Here is a 16,646-nt window from a genome sequence, read left to right as displayed (position 1 = left end):
AGGGACTCTGGCGGACGGCTAGCCCTCTGCCCCATCCACTCTGACCTACGTGCTGTTTGGCCTGTCAGCCTGTGACCTTGCGCAACATCTCTGGACTCCAGTTTCCTCTTCTGTAAAATAAGTGGCTGGGCAAGGAAATCTATTCAACACATGTTCAGCACCCCCTCCAGCTGCAAATAGTATCTTGGTCGCCCTGACATATCGGGCTCTTTACCTGTGAACTCAAATGCATGTTTCTCTTTCTGCCTCCAAAAAGGAGGTAAGCCTATAATCCATCACCTGCCATCTATCTTCTCCTAATTTCCCCTTATGGGCTGAACTGTGTCCCCCCAGATTCCTGTGTTGAAACCCTAACCCCCAGTACCTCAGAATGTGACTGTATTTGGACACAGGGCCTTAAAGAGGTAAATAAGTTAAAACAAGGCCATCAGAGTGGGCCAATCTGACCGGTGTTTTATAAAAAGAGGAGATCAGGACACAGAGAGACCCCAGGGATGCGTACACACACAGAGGAAAGACCCTGGTAAGGACACAGCGAGAAGCAGCCGCCTGCCAGCCAAGGCGAGAGGCCCCGGGAGAAGCTCGCCCCTGCTGGCGTCTGGGACTTCCAGCCTCCAGAACTGCGCGAAAGTAAATTTCTGCTGTTTAAGCCCCTCAGTGTGTGGTCCTTTGTTACGGCAACCCTAGAAAACGAATGATGTCCCGTCCTGGGCTCCAGCCCTTGAAGGCTCCTCTGGGTTACGGCTCAGTACTTTGATAAGTTAACCTCTGAGGATGTTTAATGGAGGTGAAGGAGTCCCTTGAATTTCCTGCAGTAACACCTCTATGCGTGAAACATGAATCTTCACAGGACCCGGCCTAACCCCCGGAGAGGCTGGCAGTGAGGGAATGCAGATACCAGCGCAGCACCCTCTTGCCATCCTCCTGGTAATAATTGGTTTTGCCTCCGGGAGTGGCTCCCTTCTTACTCCATCGCAGTCTCCTGCTCCTGGCAGTGGGGAGGGCCTTGTAACCCAGGCTGGGCCATTGAGAGAAGCTCATTCCCCTGATTCCAGAGACTGGTCCAGAGATGGCACGTGACTCAGGACAGCCCAATCAGAGTCTTTCCCTGGGATTTCTCTAACTTGAGCTGGCAGGGAAGTTATCCCCAGGCTGGTAGTGCCGTGTCCTCTGCTACAAGGGAACATTAGAGAAGGAGAAAGGTGAGGTGAGGTCCCGCAGGGTCTGGTCTCCACTTCCAATCCTCAGGATCCCTGAGCTGTCCCCATCCCTGTGGATCTTCCTTCAATTCTTTGATAACCCCAATAACTTTCCAACAAATTTACTTAAGTTGGTACGAATTGGGGTTTCTGTCTTAAGCAATTAACAAAGCTCTGACTGTATTTTGAGGAAAAAGTACAATTTTTAGTCAAAAGATTGTTTGGCACTCCTCAAGTTAGCCCCCAAGCCGGCCATTTCTCTCTATCCCAGGAGGTGAGTTCCCCGTCACTTGCGGTTTTCAAGCAGAGAGGGATGTCTTTTGTCTGGGGTGATTCAGAGGGAATCCCTCAGGGGGGCTCAGGAGGTTTAGTGGGGTGGATTAAATATTCTCAGTAATAATCATAGTCCCTTTGTGTACAATCTCCTCCCGCTAAGGATTAGAGGCCTAGTGCTTGAATATGGTTCTAGTTTTCTCTCAAACCCATAGATCAAGAGTTTGTGAGCCTCAATGTAATATACTCTACGAATTTAATGAAAGACAAGACCCACATGGTCATCTCAATAGACACAGAAAAAGTATTTGGCAAAATCCAAATGCTTTCATGATAAAAATACTCAACAAACTAAGACTGGAAGAGAATTTCCTCAACCTGACAAAGGCCGTCTATGAAAACCCCACTGCTACCATCATACTTCATAGTGAAAGACTAGCTGCCTTCCCCTGATATCAGGAGGTTCTACCCAGGGCAACTGGGCGAGAAAAAAAATAAAAGGCATCCATATTGGAAAAGAAGAAGTAAAATTATCTTTGTTCACAGATGATATGATAATATATATATATAAATAAATCCTTGGGAATCAACAAAAATCTATTAGAACTAATAAATGAGTCCAGCAAGGTTGCAGGATATAAGATCAATCTACAAAAGTCAAATGTATTTCTATACACTGAAAAGGAACAATTTGAAAATGAAATTTAAAAACAATTCTATTTACAATAACATCAAAAAGAATAAAATACTTAGAAATAAACTTAAAGTGCAAGACATATACTCTGAAAACTACAAAGCATTGATGAGAGAATGAAAGACCTAAATAAATGGGCAGACGCCCCTGTTAGTGCGCCAGAAGACTTACCCATCCAAACTGATCTCAGAACCAGTGCAATCCCTACAAAAATTCCAACCACTTTTTTTTTTTTTTGCAGAAATGGACAAAGAGATCCTAAAACTCATATGGAATTGCAAGCACCCTTGAATACCCAAAACAATACTGAAAAAAAAGTAAAGTTGGAAAACCCACAATTCCCACTTTCAAAACTTACTACAAAGGTACAGTAATCAAAACAGTGCGTTACTGGCATAAGGATAGATGTATAGATCAATGAAAGAGAGTTTAGAGTCTTGATATAAACCCAAATACTTATGGCATTTGATTTTCAACAAGGGTGCCAAGACTGTTCAATGGGGAAAGGATAGTTTCTTCAACAAACGGTGTTGGCAACTGGGTATCCGCATTCAAAAGAATGAAATTATATCCTTACCTCACACTGTATACACAATTAACTCAAAATGTATCAAAGATATAAATGCAGGGACTAACCTATAAAACTCTTAGAAGAAAACACAAGAATAAATCTTCATGACCTTGGGTTAGGCAATAGTTTCTTAAACATGAACAGTCAAAGCATAAGCAATAGAAGCAAAAATACAGAAACCGGACTTCACCAAAATTAAAATGCTTCAAAGGACACCATCAGGAAACTGAAAACACAACCTATAGAATTGGAGAAAATGTCTCCAAACCATGTATCTGGCAAGGGATTTGTATCCAGCTTATATAAAGAACTCTTACAATCCAACAATAAAAGATGAATAATCCAATTAAAAAATGGGCAAAGGACTTGAATAGACATTTCTCCAAAAAAGATATACAAATGGCCAATAAGCACGTAAAAAGATGTTCAACATCATTAGTCATTAGGGGAATGCAGAGCACACTCTTTTTTTGTTTGTTTGTTTGAGGAAGTTTAGCCCTGAGCTAACATCTGCTGCCAATCCTCCTCTTTTTGCTGAGGAAGACTGGCCCTGAGCTAACAGCTGTTTCCATCTTTCTCTACTTTATGTGTGAGATGCCTACCACAGCATGGTTTGCCGAGCAGTGCCATGTCCACACCTGGGATCTGAACGGGCGAACCCTGGGCTGCTGAATTGGAATGCACGAACTTAACTGCTGTGCCACCCGGGCCAGCCCCAGGAATGCAGATCAAACCACAATGAGGTACTACTTCACACCTACTAGGATGGCTTTAATAAAAAAGATAGACAATAGCAAGTGCTGAAGAGGCTGTGGAGAAGTTGGAACCCTCATATGTTGCTGGCATGAATGTAAAATGGTGCAGCTGCTGTGGAAAACAGTTGAGCAATTTCTCAAAAAGCTAAAATAGATTTACCATATAACCCAGCAATCCCGTCCCTAAGTATATACCCAAGAAAGTTGAAAATGTATGTCCACACAAAAATTTGTACACAAATATTCATAGCAGCGTTATTCATAATAGCCAAAGGTAAAACAACCCAATTGTCCATCAACTGATGAATGGATAAACAAAATGTGATATATCCATACAATGGAATATTATATGGCCATAAGAAGGAATAAAGTTTTGATACATGCTATAACATGGATTGAACCTTGAAAACATTATGCTAAGTGAAAGAAGCCAAACACAAAGCCCACATATTTATGATTCCATTTATGTGAAATTCCCAGAATAGGAAAATTCTTAGAAACAGATAGTAGGTTATGGTCGCCAGGGGCTGGAGGGAGAAGAGAATGGGGAGTGACCACTCATGGGTATGGGATTTCTTTTCAGAGTGACGAAAATGTTCTGGAATTAGGTAGTGGTGATGCACAACTCTGTGAATATACTAAAACCCATTGAATTGTACACTTTAAAAGAGTGAACTTTATGGCATGTGAATTAGATCTCAGTAAAGGTGTAAATAAAGATAAAAGTAGTTTATGAGCCAACAGAGCCTCTGAGTGGAGTGGCAGCTTCCCCAAAGAGGGCAGCAGGTCGGGGGTTCTTTGCTAGGCTGGGAAGACTGGGACGCAGCGTAAGGGGTAAAATCCAGCCTTTGATCCTGACGGTTGTGGGTTTGAATCCCGCTTCCACCTCTTCTGAGCTGTGGAATGTTGGGAAATTGACTCTGAGCCTCTCATCTAGAAAACGAAAATAATCCCTACTTTTAGTGTTCTTATGAGAACTAACTGCTTGGTAGCCCAGCGTATTCAATAAATGATACCTATTTTTATTATTGTTTTCTCTTGGACACAGAGGAAAGAGGTCTCTGGGAGGAAACCCTCGCCTTGGGTGAAAGGTGGGAAGAGGACGCCCAGCTTAAGAAATAGACAAATAGGTTTTAGGTTCTAGTTTGGGTCAGAGGGACATGGAGGACCCTCTCTAGGCATGGGGGAGATGGTTAGTGTGGGTCCTGGGAGGGTGACTGGAGAAAGAATACAGTTACTCAGCCTCCCACCGGTGTCGCCAGGTCTGTGGGTTAGAACTAGGAGACAAAACAGGAAAGTTATTATTATCACATTCTGTCCCACGACTCTCCTCCCTGCCTCTTGGGAAGGGGCTGGGGATGCTGTGCAGTCTCACGTCAGAAATTCAGTGTGAGCACAAGATCAGCCCAGGCTCCCTCGGCAGAGCCGGGAATTCTGCATTCAAATGAACGGCAGCCGCTGGCCGAGTAGGACCAACATCTCAGTGGGGCTGAATATTTTCTTCTCATCAACATTTGATTCTTGTGGAGTAACAGAGGATCTTTATTCCATTCTTTGTGCCATTTTTGTACTTTTCAAATTTTCTACAGGGACGAGGTATCTGACTAATGTGCTATTAGGAAAATCGTAATGAGTGTGATTCACGACTGCGCTGCCCTTTGTCTGGGCTTTTCTTCCTCCTGTCTCGAATGGCTCAGCCAAGATAAGTATTTGTGAGCTGTACCAGGCAGGGTCCGGTTGGAATAAACAGAAACTTAGCCAGCTAATTTTAACAGGAAAAGAATCAGGGCTGACAAAGTTGTTGGAAGGATTGGAGGAGTGGGTCTCAGGTGGGACCTCCAGAAATGTTTGGGAATACCAGCACCACTGTGATCCCGACAGCAGGGGGCCACCCTTGGCCCCTAAAGGGGTGCCCGCATGCTTAAACACTGCTGAAACATACATAGCCTCTCTTGACCTTGCTTGTCCCAGTGGAAACTGGATCCACAGAACCAGATGCCCCCATCTCACGTACTCTTCCCAAATCTTGGGCCAGGGCATCTAATTGTCAGATCCAAATTCAAATCTGAGGCTCTAGTCGCAAAGGAGCCTGGGAAGTGTGCTTCTCAGTTTTTCAGCCTGTGAGGTGTAAGAAGGAATCCTCTGGTTGGGATGGACGTGAATGGGGTCAATCCCTCAGGACCAGCCTGCTTCTATCAAGATTTTAACATTTGATTTGGCTCAGTACTTACTCGAGGTAAACAATGGATGATCCTTTTTGTGTGTGTCTGTATAAAATTTATATTTGCAGAGTGAAATAACTTTTTTCCCATCTATGGAGTCTATAAATTTCCTCCGAGCCCCGTCTGTGAACACAAGCCCTGGAAACCTGGCGCAGTGGTTTTCTTGGAGGAGCCCTCAAATCTGAATCCAAGCGCTTTGCATCCGGGTGATGCTAAAATGAATAATCGCTTTCTCTGCAGGATGTGAGAAACTCCTCTGCGTTATAGGAAGCTGGAGCTCCCAAGTATTCTCTTGAGCATAATGAGCACTTCCTGGAGGAAACAATATAACTTGATAAGTTGAGTGTTTTTTCAACAAACAACCAGCTGCTCACGAAGAAACTCGGAGGCCAAGAAGCGTTCGAGAAGATGCATCACTTCACTATTAAATGAAGGCAAATTAAAACGAGAGTGGCTCATCTGATCCAGCAACGCACAGGCTCAGTAGTGTCCACGGTGGTGTGAGCGGGAAGAAGCTGCCACACTCAGAGACCACCACTGGAGGTGGAAGGAGGTGGAAAGTTTTGAAGGGGATTTGGCAGGGCCTACCAAAAAATGTAAATGTGTCTCCCTTGTGACCCAGCCATTCTACTGCTGAGAACGTACCTTTCAGGAATGTTCTCACGGACACACAAAAATATATTTATAGAGGTATTCTCTGAAGCACTGGGTTATCAAAATAAAAACTTGGGAAAATTCCAAATGACCAGCAATGGGGTTTGGATAAAGAAATCCAAGGGAATACTGTGCAGCTAACATCAGTACTGAAAAGTAGTTCTGAAGGTACTGACGTGGAGTGGACACGTGGGCACTCCTGCGGGTAAAGGGCTGGGGGCTCTTGGCCATTTGCCGGATGGTGATGCTACCCTTGTCTGTGCACACTTGGAACTGGTAAACCGTGACTCAGAGAGCATGGCACGGCAAGGTCTGCTTTGTTCTATAAGGTAGTTTATAAAATTATATCATGGAATTAGACTGAAAGCATGGAATATTCTCTCATCTTCGTGTCTTCCATTAAATCATGAGAATTTTACTTGCCTCTCAGTGCCCCGAGTGAGAAAGGAAAAGTTGAACTTGGATGTCCTAATTGTCAACCATATTGGGTTTGAGAGGGTTACCTCGGGGAGGAAGGCAGTGACCTAGCCGTGGACAAGCTGATTTGGGTCTATCTCCTTGCCCCCCCCACCCCCACTCCTGCCTAAGTTGAGGTGGGAGCGGGGGCTGCCAGTTCTACTCCAACTTTGGAAGCTCCCAAGGAGAAAGGTCATCAGCAGGAGGCTGCAAAGCCAGTAAAATGCAACTTTCTTAATGTCACTTTGTGGGGAAATACAGGAACATTACTGAGCACCTCTCTTGCTTATTGACTGTCTCTTGGAGTTCTAAACCCTCTCACTCACTAAGTCAAAAAAAGAAACTAGTAGGGGCCGGCCCTGTGGTGCAGTAGTTAAGTTCACACACTCTGCTTCGGCAGCCTAGGGTTCACCGGTTTGGATCCCTGGTGCAGACCTACGCACCACTTGGCAAGCCATGCCGTGGCAGGAGTCTCACATATAAAGTAGAGGAAGATGGGCACAGAAGGTAGATCAGGGCCAGTCTTCCTCAGCAAAAAGAGGACGATTGGCGGCAGATGTTAGCTCAGGGCTAATCGTTCCCCCCCCCCCCCGAAAAAAAAGAAAAGAAAAGAAACTTTTTGAGGCTTGCAAGGGAGAAGGGAGTCTTGCCTACTCTTTGGCCAAAAACTCCCTGAAGACCGTGTTTATAGTGGAACCACCACCACAGGAACGTAAACCCAAAAGAAGGAAAAAGAGCGAGCTGTGGAACAGTGTGTATTGAATGCGCCCATCTGTGGAAAAGAAAAAAAATGATGCAATGTTCTTTTCTATAAGAAGGATCCCAGAAGAGCTTATTCAAAACAGTGGCTATCTCCACGGTGTGGGGTGTTGTGAGGTCTCTGGTGTCTTAAGTTACACACAGACATCATTGTTGCAGGGTACCAGCTCTGCTGCCAGCAAAGTTGGCTAGCAGACTTGCCTGCCCGTCAATAGGCTCTTGTTTGGATAAGATAAGCCCTTCAGAGTCCGCCTGGACAGCGCCTGTGGAGCGATCTTACTTATCTTCTCAGAGGACAGTCACTCACTCCTGCGAAGGCCTGCCTTTTCCCTGAAACATAGCTCCTTCCAGCTCGGGCCTTGTGCCAGCTGATCATATTCCCCGGGGAATTTCTGGTCGGTCTGAAGAGCCCGGCCCTCCAATGTCACCTTGTGGGCAGTGTCTGCAGGCGGAAACCCGGTCTTCCCCTGGACTTACAGGGAAGCTTGAGGCTGACGAAGCATGAAAGGGACTAAGGGCAGAAAAAGCTGAGTCAGGCTGTGGGGATCAACCCCAGCCTGACTTCAGTTTCCTCGATACTGGTTTTCAGTTTTTTATTTCAAGATTAATTATGTTCTCTTTTATTCATTTTATTTGCTTATTTTTTAGGGCCATGCAGGGAACACTTTGGAAGTGACAGGACAGCCCTGTCATCTGCCTGGCTTGCACCCTTTTGCTGGACAATCCGATGGATCAAAGAAGAGTGCTCCTGAGTGCTCCCTCCACAGGAAGGGGACTATTCCAGGGGGTTCCTGACTCAGAGGAAATGGGCAGCCGAGCCATGAGCCTGGATTAGGGTCAGCTGGGTCGGGGCACCAGGACCCGGAGAATGACCGAGTGTGAAAGACAGCGTGTGAGTTTCCCGTAGCTACCGTAACAAATTACCGCAAACCTGAGGGGTGGAAACAACAGAAATTTATTCTTTCCCAGGAGACCAGAGGTCCAAAATCAAGGTTTCAGCAGGGTTGATTCTCTCTGGAAGCCTGAGGGAGAGTCCACTCCGTGCCCATCTCCCAGATCCTCTGCATTCCTTGGTCTGCAGATGCATCGCTCCAGTCTCTGCCTCCATCTTTACATGGCCGTCTTCCGTCCGTGTGCCTCTGTGAGTCTCAAGTCTCCCTCTGCCTTTCTCTTTTAAGGATTTCTGTCGTTGGATTTAGGGCCCACTCTAAATCCAGGATGATCTCATCTTGAGGTCCTTAACTCAGTTACAGCTGCAAAGACTTTTTCCGAAGAAGGTCACATTGACAGGTTCTGGGGGTTGGACTCAGACACATCCTTCGGGGGGTCATTATTCAATCCTCTATAGTTAGGGATCCAGAGGGACAGTCGCTGCTCTCTTTGCCCTTGAGGCTGCTGCAATTTGTCATGGTATGTTGCAAATCTTTCTTTGCCTAATAATTTGTGTAACCTCATATCTGTAATAGAGGTCCCAGCTCCCGGAGCCTAAATTGCATCCTTCTGGCTCAGACCTGGCTGGAAAGGGGGCATAATGGGGCCCATTCAATGGAGGGAGAAATAGACGGGGACTTTGGGGCAGGTGCTCAGGTCCTGAGGAGGAAGGGCCTTCTAGATGCCTACCTCCTCCCCTCTGCTTGTGGTCACTCCCAGGCCTTGTGCTGGTGGGGACCTCCCCCAACCCTCCAGGTGAGATGGCTTGATTTCTGTTTGTTCTGTGTCCGGAGAGCTGGAGCCACTGCTGGGCATTCTCTTTGGGAGAGAGGTCATGATGGAGCAGGCCTGGCAGCTTGAGTTTCTCTGTGAAACTGAGAGACCCAGGGCATGTTCGAGTGGACAGGAAGGAAGCTTTCCACGGGGCACAGCGAACTGGGAGCTGTCGCTGGGGGAGATACTCCAGGAATCCTCCCCTCAAGCGCCCTTTGCCAAAAAAGAGGCTAGCCATTTCTATAATTCACCTGGTGAATAAGGGAAATACTCAACTAATTTTCAAAAATGGAGTATTTAAACAATACGTACATACATATATATATATATATATTTATTTTTATTTTTTTTTCTTTTGGTAGGGAAAGATTCACCCTGAGCTAACATCTGTTGCCAATCTTCCTCTTTTTTTTTTCCCCTCCCCAAAGCCCCAGTGCATGGTTGTATATCCCAGTTCTAAGTGGTTCTAGTTCTTCTATGTGGGCCGCCAACACAGCATGGCAGCTGACAGACGGGTGGTGTGGTTCTGTGACCAGGAAGCTAACCCTGGCCACCAAAGCGGTGAGAGTGCCAAACTTTAACCACAGGGCTCCCAGGGCTGGCTCTAAACAATACATATTTACTATAGAAAAGTTGGAACATTTGGCAAAGAATAAAAAAGTAAAATAAATAAAAATCACCTATGATGCCACTCCAAATGAAATTCATTTAAAATATTTAGGTGATTATATTTCCACTTTTAAAAATGTGTATGTTTTAATGTCATTTGGATTATTCTGCATATGTACTTTAAGGTCCTGACTTTTCTACTTAATGTTATGTCGTAATGTATATGCCAGATTACATTACATGAGATGTACATGAGATGTGGTTGTCCATTAACGATGAAGTTGAACATTTCTTGTGTTTATGGGTTACTTTAAAATTTGTACTTACTTTTACTTTTATTTATTTTGTATCCTTTATAAAATAAAAAGAGTAATCCTTTGCCTATGTTATTTGTGGCAAATGATTTTTCTTAGTTTGATTGTTCGCCTTTTAATCCTTTAGGATGTTTTTGATACGCAGAAGTTTATCATTTTGGCTTAGTCCAGTCAATCATTCTTTTCTTATATGACTATTCTCATTATTGTTGTTTGTACAAAGTCCTTCATCCAAATTTAGTTCTCTATTTTTTCAGTTTTTTAAGATGGCATTATTTTTACATGTAATGCTTTTAATCCATCTGGAAAGAATTTTTGGGTACAGTGTAAAGTGCAGATCTAAATGGATCCTTTTTGACCTTCCTGTCAATTTCTCAAACCTCGTTTGTTGCATCATCCACCTCTTCTTGTTGGTTGGTGAATTTCTTGTCCATGAAATTCCTATTTTACTTGGAATGGTTTCAGAGCTATCTATTTTTTCCCCATTAATTTGCCCACTAACTATTGTTGATACAGCCTTGTTTTACTTTTTTAGCTTTATAATACGCTTAATATCTGGCAGAGAAAATGTCCTTTCCTCATGCCAATTATTTATATTTCCCCAAAATTTTACAGTAATCTTACCCGTTAATTTTCCAGGTGAAATATAGCCGGGGAAATTTTGTCAGCTTCTAAACTCTAATTCTGTCAAACATTCTTTAGAATTTTAATTCAAAGTGTGGCGAACTGTGAATTAACCTGCAGAGAACTGAAATTTTTTTTCTATAATTTTGCTGAGATCATAATGGTTTATAACATTGTGTAATTTTGGATGTACATTATTATTTATCAATTTCTGAATAGACCTCATCGTGCTCACCACCAGTAGTCTAATTTTTGTCTGTCACCGTACATATGTGCCCCTTTACCCCTTAGGCCCATCCCCCAACCCCTTTCCCTTCTGGTAACCACTACTGTGTTCTCTTTATCCATGTATTTGTTATCTTCCACATATGAGTGAAATCATGCAGTATTTATCTTTCTCTGTCTGGCTTCCTTTGCTTAACATCATACCCTCAAGGACCATCCATATTATTGCAAGTGGGATAATTTTGTCTTTTTTTATGGCTGAGTAGTATTCCATTGCATGTATATACCACATCTTCTTTATCCATTTATCCATGGAGGGCATTTGGGCGGCTTCCAGTGGTTGCTTTCATTAATCTAAATAATATTTTGGATATTATTTAAGATAAATAATTTTTATCATGAAAAAGAAATATTTGCCTATGCCTAGTTAAAAAAACTTTCCATCAGGATTGCATCTAGAAATCATCAGACAGTTTTGTTTAAATCTACTCACAATCTTAAATCATCATTGGTTTCCTAAAATACAGTCTATTTTGGATGTGATTGATGGCTAAGTTGTTTAGGGTACTTCCAAGTTTAATTTACTGCTTGATATTAAGAAATGCTGTTGTATTACTGCTGTAAGCGATCCCACTGTGTCCCCAAGAGCAATCTGGAAAACCCAAAGCGTGTGACTCTCAGTGTTAATCAAGGCCAGCGGTCAACGGCTTGTCACCCGTTTTTCTACGGCCTGAGAACCTCTGAGAATGGTTTTTACATTTTTTGACGGTTGAAAAAATTTTTTTGAAGAATAGTAGTTCATGACATGTGAAAGTTATATGAAATTCAAATTCCAGTGCCCACGAATAAAGTTTTATCGGAACACGGCCACGTTCATTTGTTTACGAATTACTCATGGCTGCTTTCTCTCTCTGAAGGCAGAGCTGAATAGCTGCAACAGAGGTCACATGTCCCACAAAGCTGAAAATATTTACCATCTGTCCCTTTACAAGGTAGCTTTGCAAGCCCTGGTATCAATGATTCCATCGACAAAAGTTTAAAGAGAACCTGCCAGTGAAGGCCGTGCTGTTCTGCTCCCTGTGGGTTTCCTCTCCTGCTAGGGAGACAGTCACAACCCAGGATGACAAGTGCTAGGATGGGGCTGCATGAGGGGCTCAGGGGGGGTCTAGCAGAGGCCTCTGAGCCGCACTGAGGAGGTCAGGCTAAGCTTCTCTGAGGCAGTAACAGCTAAACAGAGACCTAGAGAGTGAGAGGGAGGTGGCCACGTGAAGAGAGGTGAGGGGAGGTTGGAGGTGGCAGGAAGAACGTTCTGGGTAAAGAGAACAGCATGTCCAATGGCTGAGAGATCATGGCTTGTTGAAGGAACTGGGAGATGTTTGCATTATCATTTGCATTATAGGCTATTTCTCGTTAAGCCAAGTTTAGTTTGCATATGAATAAATAATTGCCTATACAAGGAGCTTGGTGATATAAGCAAGGAAAAGGAAAGGTCAAGTCATTGACTGATTGATTCACTCACCCATCCATTCGTTCATTCATTCATTCATTCAGCAAGCATTGATTGAGCATCTTCCTAGTGCTGAGCACCGGGCTGAGTCCTGAGGGTACAGAGGAAAACAGGACAAGGTTTCTGTCCTAACCTAAAGGTCTAGTGAGGAAAGGAGATAGAAAAATAATTTCCACAGCTGTGAGGAGTGCCCACACTGCCATGTCAGAGAGACATGTTATTCAGAGGCCATGTCATTTCCAAACCCCTTCTCCCTGGCCACCTAGTCATTTTCCCAGCCTCCCTTGCAGTGGGGGTGGACATACAACCTGTTTTGGCCAATAAGACATAGGAGAGACCTGCTGAGAAGTGTCTGGGAAAACTCATCAGATTAAAGATGAAGCCACAAATGGCACCATCCCTTTGCCCCTCTTGCCTGCCTTTGAATAGGATTGTGATGGTGGCACAATGGATCTGTGGCAGCCATCTTGTGATCATGAGGTGGTGAGTCTCAGGACAAAGCTGGTCCTTGTTGGCATCATCGAGCTGCTGCACCAAACCTGGAACTGCCTACCTGCGGGGACTCCTAGTTGGCGGAGATCGTTACACGTCACCACTGCGTTAGCCAGTGCTTCTCAGCTGGGGGGCTTTTGGCCTTGAGGGGACATTTGGACTGTGTGGAGACATTTTTGGTTTTTACTACTGAAAGGGGGGTACTACTGGCACCTATTGGGTAGAGGCCAGAGATGCTGTTAAACATCCTACAATACACAGGACAGCTCACACAACCAATAATTACCTGGTCCAAATGTCAATATAGCCAAGGTGAGTAACCCCAGCTTAAGCCATTGTTGACCAAGTGTTTCCTTTACTGATACTGAGAGGGTGAGAGCCCGGCCAGAGCCACAGGCAGGTGGGCAGACCAATGTCCACCTTAGGGCACCGGAAAGGGAGTGCAGGGAATTCTTCCAGCTGGCTTCACTCACGCCACACTGTTAGTCCTGGAGCCAGTTCTGTGAGGGCACTGGGGGCTGCCGTCCCTCGGGTGAGACCTCCTTGTGGGCTCCTCCAGACCCAACTCTGCCACTGTCCCAGTGCCTGGGCTCATGGGAATCGCCTCCTTGAAGTTTCCCAGCAATCCTGCAGGGTCGGTGTCAGTCCCATCCCACATCTGTGAAAACCGGGGATCAGAAAAACAGCGGACTGTGTGGCTAATGACGTGCTTTGCAGACTGACCGACACGTTTTAACCTGCCGTTTACTAGCAGTGTCACTTAAGCATTTTATTTTACCTTTTTGAGCCTCACTTTCAAGATCTGTAAAATAGCAATACCTACTTTATAAACATTATTATGGGGGTAAAAATAAATAATGTATGTAAAAACTCTTAGTACAGGGTCTGAAGTTAAGTAAACATTTCCTGAACGGCTGCTGTTATTACTGTTACTAATAAGCCCATGGGGATGAGGAGCTGGGTGGCAGAGCATCTCTGTCCAATTCAAAGCCATGCCATCCTGATGGTCACCTGAATTGCCCACTTGTAGTGGTGATGCAGGAATGACTGAGAGAGGGGAGATTTTGGGAGACACTGGGGGGACAGGAAAAGTCCCTGAGGCAGGGGAGCGTGAATGGGAATTGAGATTCATTGAGCCATTTAGGCACAAGACCTAAATTCAGCCGCTTTGCACAGCAACCAAAAGAATATTCTGAGACTATCTTTTGGCCAAGGGACTCCGGTCCTGGGTCCTGACCTGGCTTGGGAAAGGGTGAGGTCACAGCCTTTCAGGTACCCCTCACTGAGGAGAGGGGAGAAGACATCGCTCCAGGAAGCTCGGTGGGTGGGAGGCCCAAACCCAGGGTGGGGGCTGGACCTGGAACGGGCACAGTGGAGGCAGAGAGCGTGGCCCGGGGAGGGAGGGCGTGTTCACGCGCTGGCTCCTTGCTGCTGGGAATCACCGAAAGCACAGGCTTCATGTCCATCATGCAAATATTCTTGCTGGGATGGGATGAGATTTCTGGGAATCGGGGTTTGAAACTCAGGCAGGTTTGAGTGTCCCTTGAGAGAACTGTTCCCTTTACTGTGTCACTCAGAGCTCCCCACTCCCCTACCCCGACATGGCTCCCAAGACCAGGGGGCTCTCTTCTACCTTCCTCTCTTAATTTGATGCCTTCATTCTCTCTCAAGACCACGTTTATCTTCTGTGTCCCTGTGTTGCAGACCTAGGCCACACAAGAGGGTAAACAGTCTTTCTAGACAAATAAACATACAGATTCTTGGGAAAAAAAATTCTCTCTCGTTTTGTGACTATACCACTATTTCTTCATTTTACTGTTAGGGCATTTGAGTAGGTTCCACCGTTTGAGGTTTTGCCTGTGACAAATAGTGCTGACACAAGCACTCTTCCAGGTGTTGTCTGTGGGGAGCACGGGCATGCGTTCCTGCTGTGTGTGTACTAGGAGTGGAATTGCTGGGTCACAGCCGGGGCGACTATTCAGCTCTAGCAGATATCGCCACTCAAATTTCCAAAGTACTCGTACCACTTTTTACTCCCACTGGCGGCATATGAAAGTTCTGGTCGCCGCACATCGTCTCTGACATGTGGCTTTGTCAGTCTGAGAATTTACAACTGCAGTGACACACAGCAGTGCGGCTGAACCTCACAAACATGAAATAGAGTGAAAAAAGCCAGACGTAAGAGAAAACACGCAGTCTGATTCCTATTCCTATGAAGCCCCCAAGCAGGCTAAACAACCGACGCTGTTGGAAGCCAGGATGGAGGTTCCCGTGAGAAGCATGAAGGGGTGCTTCTGGGGTGCTGGTAACACTCTGTTTCTTAACCTGGGTGCTGGTTACGTGGATGTATTCCTTTGTGAAAATTCATCAAGCTGTATTCTTAAGATTTGTGCACTTTTCTGTATGTTATACTTCAATAAAAATTTCAAAAAATAATCTCTCTCAATCTTCCCTTCCCTCCTCTGTCATCTGTCTTCACAGCACTTGGTTGAGAACTGTCCCCATCAAAGTCCTCTTCATGGTCGTGTGACCGGTACAGTTGCACAGGGCCCGCACTCAGAAGAGCCTGAAATTGGTTTCGTGCTCTGCTGTCTCTGTCCTGACACTCTTAATACTTTTTGAACAAAGGGCCTTTCATTTTCAGTCTGCTCTGGGCCTCACTCTTTACATAGCTGGCCCTGGCCACAGGCAGCTGCCAGTGTCTGTCCACAGATCCCCATCCAAGGCTTGGTCTTTGACGGGCACTGAGGACAGGGCTGGGTTGCCCTTCTGCCTGATTAGAGAAGGTGCCAAATGCCCACAAGGGCCCCAGGATGGTTGTCCCTCGGGTGAGAACTGGTGATCATGTATACCTGCAGCTGGAGTTACTGGGTCACAGAGTACGTTCCGGCACCGTGCCCCGCACGGCTCGCTGCCTCTTCCAGCTGTTTTTGTGTTTAATCTCTTTTATTGTGGTTAAATATACATAACCTAAAATGTGCCATTTTAATCATTCTTAAGTCTACAGCCCAGTGGCATTAAGGACATTCACATTGCTGTGCAGCCGCCTCCACCATTCATCTCTAGAACTTTTTCATCTTCCCAAACTGATACTCTGCACTCGTGAAACAGCAACTCCCCAATCTCTTCCACAGGCTTCTGTGACTTCCTGTATGTGGGTCTCTCCCCCGACCACACTGTGACCTCCACGAGGGCCGGGGCCAGGCCAGGCTTATCCACCTCTGAGCAAGAAGGAGCACGAGTGATGTGCCCGGGGCCCGAGGAGGTGGGTAAGAAGACATGGATTCGTTAACAGATGAAAAAGGTGGGATATAATTTAACCCTTGTTTGAAGCCTGGGTCGGCTCTCAGGCTAATCCGTTCTCTAAATTCAGTGTCGAGACAGTGCCTGGCACACAGCTGGATCCAAAACCTGTTTGCCAACACAATGAATGAAGCGTTAATAACTCTGCTACCAACAGTGTAATATTGGCTCTTTATGGAGCACTTGCCAGGTACTGGACGCTCTTAATACACAGAAAGAACTTAGAAAAGTGCCTGGCACTCCACAAATGATCTTGTCTTCTTTATAAGCATTATCACATTTGGA

At 45.2% G+C, this 16,646-nt stretch overlaps 1 long non-coding RNA gene across 1 annotated transcript; it reads left to right on the top strand.

Moving 5' to 3' along the window:
- The first annotated feature begins 471 nt into the window (after positions 1-471).
- LOC139077306 (uncharacterized) lies at positions 472-11,921 on the top strand. The gene is made up of 2 exons (XR_011529706.1): positions 472-3,480; positions 8,232-11,921. It is a non-coding gene; the product is annotated as an uncharacterized lncRNA (long non-coding RNA).
- Positions 11,922-16,646: the final 4,725 nt, after the last annotated feature.

The sequence above is a fragment of the Equus przewalskii genome, chromosome 19 (assembly GCF_037783145.1).
Source record: "Equus przewalskii isolate Varuska chromosome 19, EquPr2, whole genome shotgun sequence".
Lineage (NCBI taxonomy): Eukaryota > Metazoa > Chordata > Mammalia > Perissodactyla > Equidae > Equus > Equus przewalskii.
This window is presented reverse-complemented; position numbering and strand designations above follow the sequence as displayed.